Source organism: Anomaloglossus baeobatrachus, unplaced genomic scaffold, assembly GCF_048569485.1.
Source record: "Anomaloglossus baeobatrachus isolate aAnoBae1 unplaced genomic scaffold, aAnoBae1.hap1 Scaffold_4376, whole genome shotgun sequence".
Taxonomy (NCBI): domain Eukaryota; kingdom Metazoa; phylum Chordata; class Amphibia; order Anura; family Aromobatidae; genus Anomaloglossus; species Anomaloglossus baeobatrachus.
Window position 1 is genome coordinate 1 of NW_027443712.1, and position 15,336 is coordinate 15,336.

General features: G+C 46.9%; 9 non-coding genes and 1 pseudogene across 9 annotated transcripts; all 10 read right to left on the bottom strand.

Moving 5' to 3' along the window:
* Positions 1-1,302: 1,302 nt before the first annotated feature.
* Positions 1,303-1,493, bottom strand: LOC142279590 (U2 spliceosomal RNA). The gene has a single exon (XR_012742185.1). It is a non-coding gene; the product is annotated as a U2 spliceosomal RNA (small nuclear RNA).
* Positions 1,494-2,880: 1,387 nt separating this feature from the next.
* LOC142279602 (U2 spliceosomal RNA) lies at positions 2,881-3,071 on the bottom strand. The gene has a single exon (XR_012742196.1). It is a non-coding gene; the product is annotated as a U2 spliceosomal RNA (small nuclear RNA).
* A 1,388-nt stretch (positions 3,072-4,459) lies between these two features.
* On the bottom strand, positions 4,460-4,650 carry LOC142279612 (U2 spliceosomal RNA). Its single transcript, XR_012742202.1, has one exon. It is a non-coding gene; the product is annotated as a U2 spliceosomal RNA (small nuclear RNA).
* Positions 4,651-6,037: 1,387 nt separating this feature from the next.
* LOC142279613 (U2 spliceosomal RNA) lies at positions 6,038-6,228 on the bottom strand. Its single transcript, XR_012742203.1, has one exon. It is a non-coding gene; the product is annotated as a U2 spliceosomal RNA (small nuclear RNA).
* Positions 6,229-7,615: 1,387 nt separating this feature from the next.
* LOC142279607 (U2 spliceosomal RNA) lies at positions 7,616-7,808 on the bottom strand. The gene has a single exon (XR_012742200.1). It is a non-coding gene; the product is annotated as a U2 spliceosomal RNA (small nuclear RNA).
* A 646-nt stretch (positions 7,809-8,454) lies between these two features.
* Positions 8,455-8,581, bottom strand: LOC142279611 (U2 spliceosomal RNA; annotated as a pseudogene).
* A 1,387-nt stretch (positions 8,582-9,968) lies between these two features.
* Positions 9,969-10,159, bottom strand: LOC142279614 (U2 spliceosomal RNA). Its single transcript, XR_012742204.1, has one exon. It is a non-coding gene; the product is annotated as a U2 spliceosomal RNA (small nuclear RNA).
* A 1,387-nt stretch (positions 10,160-11,546) lies between these two features.
* LOC142279591 (U2 spliceosomal RNA) lies at positions 11,547-11,737 on the bottom strand. Its single transcript, XR_012742186.1, has one exon. It is a non-coding gene; the product is annotated as a U2 spliceosomal RNA (small nuclear RNA).
* Positions 11,738-13,124: 1,387 nt separating this feature from the next.
* LOC142279592 (U2 spliceosomal RNA) lies at positions 13,125-13,315 on the bottom strand. Its single transcript, XR_012742187.1, has one exon. It is a non-coding gene; the product is annotated as a U2 spliceosomal RNA (small nuclear RNA).
* Positions 13,316-14,702: 1,387 nt separating this feature from the next.
* On the bottom strand, positions 14,703-14,893 carry LOC142279593 (U2 spliceosomal RNA). The gene has a single exon (XR_012742188.1). It is a non-coding gene; the product is annotated as a U2 spliceosomal RNA (small nuclear RNA).
* Positions 14,894-15,336: the final 443 nt, after the last annotated feature.

Sequence of the window (15,336 nt, forward strand, 5' to 3'; positions counted from 1 at the left end):
ACGCCTACACAAGACATTTTGTCACCCAAGCCAACCCTTGAAAAGGCTGCTTTGCAGAGCCAAAACAAGAAGAATGGTGCGTTTTGCAGCCGCCGCCCACTGCAATGAATCTGAATAACTCCTCCTTTAGGGCGCAAGCAACTCCCCTCCCCCTTGCAGTCTTTCCAATTCACGATACAAAAAGACGGACAGGACAGGTTGCCTGACTTTCCGTCACTGCCACCCTTTGCCATCCTTACCCGTAGAAAGCCCTTTCATCATCCCCAAACCCTAATCTTTTCCCTTTCCTTCCCAGCCCCCAAACCCTGCCCTCTGTACCTTTCTCACCACCCGCTTCCCTTCTCCTGTCATCCCCCTACCACCCGGGAAAAAAAGAGATTGCCCCCTCCTTCCACTAGCCCACCCTCCCACCCAAAGAACAACTTCTTCTGCGCAGCTTGTTTTCTAGGCAGCAGCGCTATTGTGATGTCATCGGGGGGCATTGTGACAAGCCGCCAGTGTTCCGTCTCTTCATGTTGTGCACAGTTCAAACGGAAAATACATCAACAGGCAGACTACAGAAAAGCTTACTATCAAAGGTTAGAGGGGGGCTTTCTCAGAGGGCTTTTTACAGTTTTTCTATTCCCAATTAGCCGTTTAAGTGTACTTATTGAAAGTAGTAATTCTTTCATAGGCCGCCCTTTCTTAGTATTTGACGTTCCTTATATTGCGGTATGAGGCTTCGCAGTAGGTTGCAAACATTCATCACCCATGACTGTCCCCAATTGAGCTCAGAAGCTCAATGTCTATCATGACCTCTCTTTTAGAATGTCCAAGAGCAAGCAAACTATTCCTCCAGGAGAGGGCGCCAACAGACTACTAAAGAGATCATCATTACTCAAAGAAAACCCCAAAAACCAATGCATGATAGGAATAAACAGGTAACTTTCTTTGGAGTGGAAGCGGAGAGATCGCACCAGATGCCAATTCTAGATGTTATCACACCTGTGGTCACTGCAGCAGCAGGTGAATCCACTTTGTCCAAAAGGGATCTATTCCATTCAATTGCAAATGATCTAGATAAGACAGAGAACTGCAGCACGGGGACATAGCCGAGTTGGTCAGGTTGAGTGGTGATGAGTTTGCTATTTGGATGAATAAAGAAAGTCAAAAGTGTGAAAGATAAAAAACAAAAGGAGGAAGTGTGAAAAGTGAATGGGCCAAATTGAGGTGCATATGAAGACGTATGCTTTCTTCCAATTCATTAAATCGGGCTAATATGAATCAGGTGAATTGAGTTCTGCTTTTGGAAACTGGGTTAAGAAGGGGTGCACCGTTCCTGGAGGTACTGCAATACCAGGTCAATGCGTGGAGTGGACAGAGCAAGCTCTTTTTCCATCTCCCTGTTCTAAAAATCCATTTAATATATGGTCCCCAGATAGGGGACGTATCAGATATTAAACTGATAAGAACAGATACTACACTTGATCTTAGCCAAAAGGCCGAGAAGCGATAACCAGAATTGGTTTGGGCCTCGAGTGGCACCCTGGCCTATGCCGGACACATCTTAGGGAGAGAGAGCGAGAGGGAGACAAACCCACGCCTACACAAGACATTTTGTCACCCAAGCCAACCCTTGAAAAGGCTGCTTTGCAGAGCCAAAACAAGAAGAATGGTGCGTTTTGCAGCCGCCGCCCACTGCAATGAATCTGAATAACTCCTCCTTTAGGGCGCAAGCAACTCCCCTCCCCCTTGCAGTCTTTCCAATTCACGATACAAAAAGACGGACAGGACAGGTTGCCTGACTTTCCGTCACTGCCACCCTTTGCCATCCTTACCCGTAGAAAGCCCTTTCATCATCCCCAAACCCTAATCTTTTCCCTTTCCTTCCCAGCCCCCAAACCCTGCCCTCTGTACCTTTCTCACCACCCGCTTCCCTTCTCCTGTCATCCCCCTACCACCCGGGAAAAAAAGAGATTGCCCCCTCCTTCCACTAGCCCACCCTCCCACCCAAAGAACAACTTCTTCTGCGCAGCTTGTTTTCTAGGCAGCAGCGCTATTGTGATGTCATCGGGGGGCATTGTGACAAGCCGCCAGTGTTCCGTCTCTTCATGTTGTGCACAGTTCAAACGGAAAATACATCAACAGGCAGACTACAGAAAAGCTTACTATCAAAGGTTAGAGGGGGGCTTTCTCAGAGGGCTTTTTACAGTTTTTCTATTCCCAATTAGCCGTTTAAGTGTACTTATTGAAAGTAGTAATTCTTTCATAGGCCGCCCTTTCTTAGTATTTGACGTTCCTTATATTGCGGTATGAGGCTTCGCAGTAGGTTGCAAACATTCATCACCCATGACTGTCCCCAATTGAGCTCAGAAGCTCAATGTCTATCATGACCTCTCTTTTAGAATGTCCAAGAGCAAGCAAACTATTCCTCCAGGAGAGGGCGCCAACAGACTACTAAAGAGATCATCATTACTCAAAGAAAACCCCAAAAACCAATGCATGATAGGAATAAACAGGTAACTTTCTTTGGAGTGGAAGCGGAGAGATCGCACCAGATGCCAATTCTAGATGTTATCACACCTGTGGTCACTGCAGCAGCAGGTGAATCCACTTTGTCCAAAAGGGATCTATTCCATTCAATTGCAAATGATCTAGATAAGACAGAGAACTGCAGCACGGGGACATAGCCGAGTTGGTCAGGTTGAGTGGTGATGAGTTTGCTATTTGGATGAATAAAGAAAGTCAAAAGTGTGAAAGATAAAAAACAAAAGGAGGAAGTGTGAAAAGTGAATGGGCCAAATTGAGGTGCATATGAAGACGTATGCTTTCTTCCAATTCATTAAATCGGGCTAATATGAATCAGGTGAATTGAGTTCTGCTTTTGGAAACTGGGTTAAGAAGGGGTGCACCGTTCCTGGAGGTACTGCAATACCAGGTCAATGCGTGGAGTGGACAGAGCAAGCTCTTTTTCCATCTCCCTGTTCTAAAAATCCATTTAATATATGGTCCCCAGATAGGGGACGTATCAGATATTAAACTGATAAGAACAGATACTACACTTGATCTTAGCCAAAAGGCCGAGAAGCGATAACCAGAATTGGTTTGGGCCTCGAGTGGCACCCTGGCCTATGCCGGACACATCTTAGGGAGAGAGAGCGAGAGGGAGACAAACCCACGCCTACACAAGACATTTTGTCACCCAAGCCAACCCTTGAAAAGGCTGCTTTGCAGAGCCAAAACAAGAAGAATGGTGCGTTTTGCAGCCGCCGCCCACTGCAATGAATCTGAATAACTCTCTCCTTTAGGGCGCAAGCAACTCCCCTCCCCCTTGCAGTCTTTCCAATTCACGATACAAAAAGACGGACAGGACAGGTTGCCTGACTTTCCGTCACTGCCACCCTTTGCCATCCTTACCCGTAGAAAGCCCTTTCATCATCCCCAAACCCTAATCTTTTCCCTTTCCTTCCCAGCCCCCAAACCCTGCCCTCTGTACCTTTCTCACCACCCGCTTCCCTTCTCCTGTCATCCCCCTACCACCCGGGAAAAAAAGAGATTGCCCCCTCCTTCCACTAGCCCACCCTCCCACCCAAAGAACAACTTCTTCTGCGCAGCTTGTTTTCTAGGCAGCAGCGCTATTGTGATGTCATCGGGGGGCATTGTGACAAGCCGCCAGTGTTCCGTCTCTTCATGTTGTGCACAGTTCAAACGGAAAATACATCAACAGGCAGACTACAGAAAAGCTTACTATCAAAGGTTAGAGGGGGGCTTTCTCAGAGGGCTTTTTACAGTTTTTCTATTCCCAATTAGCCGTTTAAGTGTACTTATTGAAAGTAGTAATTCTTTCATAGGCCGCCCTTTCTTAGTATTTGACGTTCCTTATATTGCGGTATGAGGCTTCGCAGTAGGTTGCAAACATTCATCACCCATGACTGTCCCCAATTGAGCTCAGAAGCTCAATGTCTATCATGACCTCTCTTTTAGAATGTCCAAGAGCAAGCAAACTATTCCTCCAGGAGAGGGCGCCAACAGACTACTAAAGAGATCATCATTACTCAAAGAAAACCCCAAAAACCAATGCATGATAGGAATAAACAGGTAACTTTCTTTGGAGTGGAAGCGGAGAGATCGCACCAGATGCCAATTCTAGATGTTATCACACCTGTGGTCACTGCAGCAGCAGGTGAATCCACTTTGTCCAAAAGGGATCTATTCCATTCAATTGCAAATGATCTAGATAAGACAGAGAACTGCAGCACGGGGACATAGCCGAGTTGGTCAGGTTGAGTGGTGATGAGTTTGCTATTTGGATGAATAAAGAAAGTCAAAAGTGTGAAAGATAAAAAACAAAAGGAGGAAGTGTGAAAAGTGAATGGGCCAAATTGAGGTGCATATGAAGACGTATGCTTTCTTCCAATTCATTAAATCGGGCTAATATGAATCAGGTGAATTGAGTTCTGCTTTTGGAAACTGGGTTAAGAAGGGGTGCACCGTTCCTGGAGGTACTGCAATACCAGGTCAATGCGTGGAGTGGACAGAGCAAGCTCTTTTTCCATCTCCCTGTTCTAAAAATCCATTTAATATATGGTCCCCAGATAGGGGACGTATCAGATATTAAACTGATAAGAACAGATACTACACTTGATCTTAGCCAAAAGGCCGAGAAGCGATAACCAGAATTGGTTTGGGCCTCGAGTGGCACCCTGGCCTATGCCGGACACATCTTAGGGAGAGAGAGCGAGAGGGAGACAAACCCACGCCTACACAAGACATTTTGTCACCCAAGCCAACCCTTGAAAAGGCTGCTTTGCAGAGCCAAAACAAGAAGAATGGTGCGTTTTGCAGCCGCCGCCCACTGCAATGAATCTGAATAACTCCTCCTTTAGGGCGCAAGCAACTCCCCTCCCCCTTGCAGTCTTTCCAATTCACGATACAAAAAGACGGACAGGACAGGTTGCCTGACTTTCCGTCACTGCCACCCTTTGCCATCCTTACCCGTAGAAAGCCCTTTCATCATCCCCAAACCCTAATCTTTTCCCTTTCCTTCCCAGCCCCCAAACCCTGCCCTCTGTACCTTTCTCACCACCCGCTTCCCTTCTCCTGTCATCCCCCTACCACCCGGGAAAAAAAGAGATTGCCCCCTCCTTCCACTAGCCCACCCTCCCACCCAAAGAACAACTTCTTCTGCGCAGCTTGTTTTCTAGGCAGCAGCGCTATTGTGATGTCATCGGGGGGCATTGTGACAAGCCGCCAGTGTTCCGTCTCTTCATGTTGTGCACAGTTCAAACGGAAAATACATCAACAGGCAGACTACAGAAAAGCTTACTATCAAAGGTTAGAGGGGGGCTTTCTCAGAGGGCTTTTTACAGTTTTTCTATTCCCAATTAGCCGTTTAAGTGTACTTATTGAAAGTAGTAATTCTTTCATAGGCCGCCCTTTCTTAGTATTTGACGTTCCTTATATTGCGGTATGAGGCTTCGCAGTAGGTTGCAAACATTCATCACCCATGACTGTCCCCAATTGAGCTCAGAAGCTCAATGTCTATCATGACCTCTCTTTTAGAATGTCCAAGAGCAAGCAAACTATTCCTCCAGGAGAGGGCGCCAACAGACTACTAAAGAGATCATCATTACTCAAAGAAAACCCCAAAAACCAATGCATGATAGGAATAAACAGGTAACTTTCTTTGGAGTGGAAGCGGAGAGATCGCACCAGATGCCAATTCTAGATGTTATCACACCTGTGGTCACTGCAGCAGCAGGTGAATCCACTTTGTCCAAAAGGGATCTATTCCATTCAATTGCAAATGATCTAGATAAGACAGAGAACTGCAGCACGGGGACATAGCCGAGTTGGTCAGGTTGAGTGGTGATGAGTTTGCTATTTGGATGAATAAAGAAAGTCAAAAGTGTGAAAGATAAAAAACAAAAGGAGGAAGTGTGAAAAGTGAATGGGCCAAATTGAGGTGCATATGAAGACGTATGCTTTCTTCCAATTCATTAAATCGGGCTAATATGAATCAGGTGAATTGAGTTCTGCTTTTGGAAACTGGGTTAAGAAGGGGTGCACCGTTCCTGGAGGTACTGCAATACCAGGTCAATGCGTGGAGTGGACAGAGCAAGCTCTTTTTCCATCTCCCTGTTCTAAAAATCCATTTAATATATGGTCCCCAGATAGGGGACGTATCAGATATTAAACTGATAAGAACAGATACTACACTTGATCTTAGCCAAAAGGCCGAGAAGCGATAACCAGAATTGGTTTGGGCCTCGAGTGGCACCCTGGCCTATGCCGGACACATCTTAGGGAGAGAGAGCGAGAGGGAGACAAACCCACGCCTACACAAGACATTTTGTCACCCAAGCCAACCCTTGAAAAGGCTGCTTTGCAGAGCCAAAACAAGAAGAATGGTGCGTTTTGCAGCCGCCGCCCACTGCAATGAATCTGAATAACTCCTCCTTTAGGGCGCAAGCAACTCCCCTCCCCCTTGCAGTCTTTCCAATTCACGATACAAAAAGACGGACAGGACAGGTTGCCTGACTTTCCGTCACTGCCACCCTTTGCCATCCTTACCCGTAGAAAGCCCTTTCATCATCCCCAAACCCTAATCTTTTCCCTTTCCTTCCCAGCCCCCAAACCCTGCCCTCTGTACCTTTCTCACCACCCGCTTCCCTTCTCCTGTCATCCCCCTACCACCCGGGAAAAAAAGAGATTGCCCCCTCCTTCCACTAGCCCACCCTCCCACCCAAAGAACAACTTCTTCTGCGCAGCTTGTTTTCTAGGCAGCAGCGCTATTGTGATGTCATCGGGGGGCATTGTGACAAGCCGCCAGTGTTCCGTCTCTTCATGTTGTGCACAGTTCAAACGGAAAATACATCAACAGGCAGACTACAGAAAAGCTTACTATCAAAGGTTAGAGGGGGGCTTTCTCAGAGGGCTTTTTACAGTTTTTCTATTCCCAATTAGCCGTTTAAGTGTACTTATTGAAAGTAGTAATTCTTTCATAGGCCGCCCTTTCTTAGTATTTGACGTTCCTTATATTGCGGTATGAGGCTTCGCAGTAGGTTGCAAACATTCATCACCCATGACTGTCCCCAATTGAGCTCAGAAGCTCAATGTCTATCATGACCTCTCTTTTAGAATGTCCAAGAGCAAGCAAACTATTCCTCCAGGAGAGGGCGCCAACAGACTACTAAAGAGATCATCATTACTCAAAGAAAACCCCAAAAACCAATGCATGATAGGAATAAACAGGTAACTTTCTTTGGAGTGGAAGCGGAGAGATCGCACCAGATGCCAATTCTAGATGTTATCACACCTGTGGTCACTGCAGCAGCAGGTGAATCCACTTTGTCCAAAAGGGATCTATTCCATTCAATTGCAAATGATCTAGATAAGACAGAGAACTGCAGCACGGGGACATAGCCGAGTTGGTCAGGTTGAGTGGTGATGAGTTTGCTATTTGGATGAATAAAGAAAGTCAAAAGTGTGAAAGATAAAAAACAAAAGGAGGAAGTGTGAAAAGTGAATGGGCCAAATTGAGGTGCATATGAAGACGTATGCTTTCTTCCAATTCATTAAATCGGGCTAATATGAATCAGGTGAATTGAGTTCTGCTTTTGGAAACTGGGTTAAGAAGGGGTGCACCGTTCCTGGAGGTACTGCAATACCAGGTCAATGCGTGGAGTGGACAGAGCAAGCTCTTTTTCCATCTCCCTGTTCTAAAAATCCATTTAATATATGGTCCCCAGATAGGGGACGTATCAGATATTAAACTGATAAGAACAGATTTTTGATTTAATGAAGCTTTCCAAAGCACCGCAAAAAATGCATGACCGAAGTCACACCAAAAACAGTGCAAAGGCTAGGATTCGTGTGGACCCCTCCGTGAGGAGAGGGTCCCCAAAAATCAACCCCGTCCCTCCGAGCCAGAAGGCCACAGCAAGGGTCAGGGATCTTCGGTGCTCCCCCAAGCCGAAGCCTGGTTGAGCCTTGTCGTTGCTCCCAGCGTCCACCCAGGCATCTTACCCAAGTGGAGTAGAGAGCTACTAGTTGTTGGTTTCGCAGCCGAAACTGCCCGGACCGTCAACCGGTGTTGGTTTCTCAGCTGAAGCTGACCCGGACCTCCAACCGGGTGTTGGTTTCTCAGCCGAAGCTGACCCAGACCTCCAACCGGGTGTTGGTTTCTCAGCCGAAGCTGACCCGGACCTCCAAACGGGTGTTGGTTTCTCAGCCCAAAGCTGAACGGACCTCCGACCATGATTATAAAAATTTCCCTTCCTAGCCAGAAGGCCGGGATAGAGCAATATGCTCAGAAAGTATGAAAGGGCAAGGTACGGTGTGCTACAGAGCCCAAGGCTCGCCGGGGTCCCAAGCCAGCAAGCTCAGACTCACTCCAGGGTCGTCAGTCCTGGGGCACATTGCACCATAGCCCCCACACTTACTCAGTCTAATAGCCTCGATCCTGGTAGGGCCATGTTTTCCTCTAGATGAATATACTATACATCAAGAGTACTAGCAAGCGCAACCTTCCAGTGTGCATTGCATCTGCCGAGCCTCACAGATACTACACTTGATCTTAGCCAAAAGGCCGAGAAGCGATAACCAGAATTGGTTTGGGCCTCGAGTGGCACCCTGGCCTATGCCGGACACATCTTAGGGAGAGAGAGCGAGAGGGAGACAAACCCACGCCTACACAAGACATTTTGTCACCCAAGCCAACCCTTGAAAAGGCTGCTTTGCAGAGCCAAAACAAGAAGAATGGTGCGTTTTGCAGCCGCCGCCCACTGCAATGAATCTGAATAACTCCTCCTTTAGGGCGCAAGCAACTCCCCTCCCCCTTGCAGTCTTTCCAATTCACGATACAAAAAGACGGACAGGACAGGTTGCCTGACTTTCCGTCACTGCCACCCTTTGCCATCCTTACCCGTAGAAAGCCCTTTCATCATCCCCAAACCCTAATCTTTTCCCTTTCCTTCCCAGCCCCCAAACCCTGCCCTCTGTACCTTTCTCACCACCCGCTTCCCTTCTCCTGTCATCCCCCTACCACCCGGGAAAAAAAGAGATTGCCCCCTCCTTCCACTAGCCCACCCTCCCACCCAAAGAACAACTTCTTCTGCGCAGCTTGTTTTCTAGGCAGCAGCGCTATTGTGATGTCATCGGGGGGCATTGTGACAAGCCGCCAGTGTTCCGTCTCTTCATGTTGTGCACAGTTCAAACGGAAAATACATCAACAGGCAGACTACAGAAAAGCTTACTATCAAAGGTTAGAGGGGGGCTTTCTCAGAGGGCTTTTTACAGTTTTTCTATTCCCAATTAGCCGTTTAAGTGTACTTATTGAAAGTAGTAATTCTTTCATAGGCCGCCCTTTCTTAGTATTTGACGTTCCTTATATTGCGGTATGAGGCTTCGCAGTAGGTTGCAAACATTCATCACCCATGACTGTCCCCAATTGAGCTCAGAAGCTCAATGTCTATCATGACCTCTCTTTTAGAATGTCCAAGAGCAAGCAAACTATTCCTCCAGGAGAGGGCGCCAACAGACTACTAAAGAGATCATCATTACTCAAAGAAAACCCCAAAAACCAATGCATGATAGGAATAAACAGGTAACTTTCTTTGGAGTGGAAGCGGAGAGATCGCACCAGATGCCAATTCTAGATGTTATCACACCTGTGGTCACTGCAGCAGCAGGTGAATCCACTTTGTCCAAAAGGGATCTATTCCATTCAATTGCAAATGATCTAGATAAGACAGAGAACTGCAGCACGGGGACATAGCCGAGTTGGTCAGGTTGAGTGGTGATGAGTTTGCTATTTGGATGAATAAAGAAAGTCAAAAGTGTGAAAGATAAAAAACAAAAGGAGGAAGTGTGAAAAGTGAATGGGCCAAATTGAGGTGCATATGAAGACGTATGCTTTCTTCCAATTCATTAAATCGGGCTAATATGAATCAGGTGAATTGAGTTCTGCTTTTGGAAACTGGGTTAAGAAGGGGTGCACCGTTCCTGGAGGTACTGCAATACCAGGTCAATGCGTGGAGTGGACAGAGCAAGCTCTTTTTCCATCTCCCTGTTCTAAAAATCCATTTAATATATGGTCCCCAGATAGGGGACGTATCAGATATTAAACTGATAAGAACAGATACTACACTTGATCTTAGCCAAAAGGCCGAGAAGCGATAACCAGAATTGGTTTGGGCCTCGAGTGGCACCCTGGCCTATGCCGGACACATCTTAGGGAGAGAGAGCGAGAGGGAGACAAACCCACGCCTACACAAGACATTTTGTCACCCAAGCCAACCCTTGAAAAGGCTGCTTTGCAGAGCCAAAACAAGAAGAATGGTGCGTTTTGCAGCCGCCGCCCACTGCAATGAATCTGAATAACTCCTCCTTTAGGGCGCAAGCAACTCCCCTCCCCCTTGCAGTCTTTCCAATTCACGATACAAAAAGACGGACAGGACAGGTTGCCTGACTTTCCGTCACTGCCACCCTTTGCCATCCTTACCCGTAGAAAGCCCTTTCATCATCCCCAAACCCTAATCTTTTCCCTTTCCTTCCCAGCCCCCAAACCCTGCCCTCTGTACCTTTCTCACCACCCGCTTCCCTTCTCCTGTCATCCCCCTACCACCCGGGAAAAAAAGAGATTGCCCCCTCCTTCCACTAGCCCACCCTCCCACCCAAAGAACAACTTCTTCTGCGCAGCTTGTTTTCTAGGCAGCAGCGCTATTGTGATGTCATCGGGGGGCATTGTGACAAGCCGCCAGTGTTCCGTCTCTTCATGTTGTGCACAGTTCAAACGGAAAATACATCAACAGGCAGACTACAGAAAAGCTTACTATCAAAGGTTAGAGGGGGGCTTTCTCAGAGGGCTTTTTACAGTTTTTCTATTCCCAATTAGCCGTTTAAGTGTACTTATTGAAAGTAGTAATTCTTTCATAGGCCGCCCTTTCTTAGTATTTGACGTTCCTTATATTGCGGTATGAGGCTTCGCAGTAGGTTGCAAACATTCATCACCCATGACTGTCCCCAATTGAGCTCAGAAGCTCAATGTCTATCATGACCTCTCTTTTAGAATGTCCAAGAGCAAGCAAACTATTCCTCCAGGAGAGGGCGCCAACAGACTACTAAAGAGATCATCATTACTCAAAGAAAACCCCAAAAACCAATGCATGATAGGAATAAACAGGTAACTTTCTTTGGAGTGGAAGCGGAGAGATCGCACCAGATGCCAATTCTAGATGTTATCACACCTGTGGTCACTGCAGCAGCAGGTGAATCCACTTTGTCCAAAAGGGATCTATTCCATTCAATTGCAAATGATCTAGATAAGACAGAGAACTGCAGCACGGGGACATAGCCGAGTTGGTCAGGTTGAGTGGTGATGAGTTTGCTATTTGGATGAATAAAGAAAGTCAAAAGTGTGAAAGATAAAAAACAAAAGGAGGAAGTGTGAAAAGTGAATGGGCCAAATTGAGGTGCATATGAAGACGTATGCTTTCTTCCAATTCATTAAATCGGGCTAATATGAATCAGGTGAATTGAGTTCTGCTTTTGGAAACTGGGTTAAGAAGGGGTGCACCGTTCCTGGAGGTACTGCAATACCAGGTCAATGCGTGGAGTGGACAGAGCAAGCTCTTTTTCCATCTCCCTGTTCTAAAAATCCATTTAATATATGGTCCCCAGATAGGGGACGTATCAGATATTAAACTGATAAGAACAGATACTACACTTGATCTTAGCCAAAAGGCCGAGAAGCGATAACCAGAATTGGTTTGGGCCTCGAGTGGCACCCTGGCCTATGCCGGACACATCTTAGGGAGAGAGAGCGAGAGGGAGACAAACCCACGCCTACACAAGACATTTTGTCACCCAAGCCAACCCTTGAAAAGGCTGCTTTGCAGAGCCAAAACAAGAAGAATGGTGCGTTTTGCAGCCGCCGCCCACTGCAATGAATCTGAATAACTCCTCCTTTAGGGCGCAAGCAACTCCCCTCCCCCTTGCAGTCTTTCCAATTCACGATACAAAAAGACGGACAGGACAGGTTGCCTGACTTTCCGTCACTGCCACCCTTTGCCATCCTTACCCGTAGAAAGCCCTTTCATCATCCCCAAACCCTAATCTTTTCCCTTTCCTTCCCAGCCCCCAAACCCTGCCCTCTGTACCTTTCTCACCACCCGCTTCCCTTCTCCTGTCATCCCCCTACCACCCGGGAAAAAAAGAGATTGCCCCCTCCTTCCACTAGCCCACCCTCCCACCCAAAGAACAACTTCTTCTGCGCAGCTTGTTTTCTAGGCAGCAGCGCTATTGTGATGTCATCGGGGGGCATTGTGACAAGCCGCCAGTGTTCCGTCTCTTCATGTTGTGCACAGTTCAAACGGAAAATACATCAACAGGCAGACTACAGAAAAGCTTACTATCAAAGGTTAGAGGGGGGCTTTCTCAGAGGGCTTTTTACAGTTTTTCTATTCCCAATTAGCCGTTTAAGTGTACTTATTGAAAGTAGTAATTCTTTCATAGGCCGCCCTTTCTTAGTATTTGACGTTCCTTATATTGCGGTATGAGGCTTCGCAGTAGGTTGCAAACATTCATCACCCATGACTGTCCCCAATTGAGCTCAGAAGCTCAATGTCTATCATGACCTCTCTTTTAGAATGTCCAAGAGCAAGCAAACTATTCCTCCAGGAGAGGGCGCCAACAGACTACTAAAGAGATCATCATTACTCAAAGAAAACCCCAAAAACCAATGCATGATAGGAATAAACAGGTAACTTTCTTTGGAGTGGAAGCGGAGAGATCGCACCAGATGCCAATTCTAGATGTTATCACACCTGTGGTCACTGCAGCAGCAGGTGAATCCACTTTGTCCAAAAGGGATCTATTCCATTCAATTGCAAATGATCTAGATAAGACAGAGAACTGCAGCACGGGGACATAGCCGAGTTGGTCAGGTTGAGTGGTGATGAGTTTGCTATTTGGATGAATAAAGAAAGTCAAAAGTGTGAAAGATAAAAAACAAAAGGAGGAAGTGTGAAAAGTGAATGGGCCAAATTGAGGTGCATATGAAGACGTATGCTTTCTTCCAATTCATTAAATCGGGCTAATATGAATCAGGTGAATTGAGTTCTGCTTTTGGAAACTGGGTTAAGAAGGGGTGCACCGTTCCTGGAGGTACTGCAATACCAGGTCAATGCGTGGAGTGGACAGAGCAAGCTCTTTTTCCATCTCCCTGTTCTAAAAATCCATTTAATATATGGTCCCCAGATAGGGGACGTATCAGATATTAAACTGATAAGAACAGATACTACACTTGATCTTAGCCAAAAGGCCGAGAAGCGATAACCAGAATTGGTTTGGGCCTCGAGTGGCACCCTGGCCTATGCCGGACACATCTTAGGGAGAGAGAGCGAGAGGGAGACAAACCCACGCCTACACAAGACATTTTGTCACCCAAGCCAACCCTTGAAAAGGCTGCTTTGCAGAGCCAAAACAAGAAGAATGGTGCGTTTTGCAGCCGCCGCCCACTGCAATGAATCTGAATAACTCCTCCTTTAGGGCGCAAGCAACTCCCCTCCCCCTTGCAGTCTTTCCAATTCACGATACAAAAAGACGGACAGGACAGGTTGCCTGACTTTCCGTCACTGCCACCCTTTGCCATCCTTACCCGTAGAAAGCCCTTTCATCATCCCCAAACCCTAATCTTTTCCCTTTCCTTCCCAGCCCCCAAACCCTGCCCTCTGTACCTTTCTCACCACCCGCTTCCCTTCTCCTGTCATCCCCCTACCACCCGGGAAAAAAAGAGATTGCCCCCTCCTTCCACTAGCCCACCCTCCCACCCAAAGAACAACTTCTTCTGCGCAGCTTGTTTTCTAGGCAGCAGCGCTATTGTGATGTCATCGGGGGGCATTGTGACAAGCCGCCAGTGTTCCGTCTCTTCATGTTGTGCACAGTTCAAACGGAAAATACATCAACAGGCAGACTACAGAAAAGCTTACTATCAAAGGTTAGAGGGGGGCTTTCTCAGAGGGCTTTTTACAGTTTTTCTATTCCCAATTAGCCGTTTAAGTGTACTTATTGAAAGTAGTAATTCTTTCATAGGCCGCCCTTTCTTAGTATTTGACGTTCCTTATATTGCGGTATGAGGCTTCGCAGTAGGTTGCAAACATTCATCACCCATGACTGTCCCCAATTGAGCTCAGAAGCTCAATGTCTATCATGACCTCTCTTTTAGAATGTCCAAGAGCAAGCAAACTATTCCTCCAGGAGAGGGCGCCAACAGACTACTAAAGAGATCATCATTACTCAAAGAAAACCCCAAAAACCAATGCATGATAGGAATAAACAGGTAACTTTCTTTGGAGTGGAAGCGGAGAGATCGCACCAGATGCCAATTCTAGATGTTATCACACCTGTGGTCACTGCAGCAGCAGGTGAATCCACTTTGTCCAAAAGGGATCTATTCCATTCAATTGCAAATGATCTAGATAAGACAGAGAACTGCAGCACGGGGACATAGCCGAGTTGGTCAGGTTGAGTGGTGATGAGTTTGCTATTTGGATGAATAAAGAAAGTCAAAAGTGTGAAAGATAAAAAACAAAAGGAGGAAGTGTGAAAAGTGAATGGGCCAAATTGAGGTGCATATGAAGACGTATGCTTTCTTCCAATTCATTAAATCGGGCTAATATGAATCAGGTGAATTGAGTTCTGCTTTTGGAAACTGGGTTAAGAAGGGGTGCACCGTTCCTGGAGGTACTGCAATACCAGGTCAATGCGTGGAGTGGACAGAGCAAGCTCTTTTTCCATCTCCCTGTTCTAAAAATCCATTTAATATATGGTCCCCAGATAGGGGACGTATCAGATATTAAACTGATAAGAACAGATACTACACTTGATCTTAGCCAAAAGGCCGAGAAGCGATAACCAGAATTGGTTTGGGCCTCGAGTGGCACCCTGGCCTATGCCGGACACATCTTAGGGAGAGAGAGCGAGAGGGAGACAAACCCACGCCTACACAAGACATTTTGTCACCCAAGCCAACCCTTGAAAAGGCTGCTTTGCAGAGCCAAAACAAGAAGAATGGTGCGTTTTGCAGCCGCCGCCCACTGCAATGAATCTGAATAACTCCTCCTTTAGGGCGCAAGCAACTCCCCTCCCCCTTGCAGTCTTTCCAATTCACGATACAAAAAGACGGACAGGACAGGTTGCCTGACTTTCCGTCACTGCCACCCTTTGCCATCCTTACCCGTAGAAAGCCCTTTCATCATCCCCAAACCCTAATCTTTTCCCTTTCCTTCCCAGCCCCCAAACCCTGCCCTCTGTACCTTTCTCACCACCCGCTTCCCTTCTCCTGTCATCCCCCTA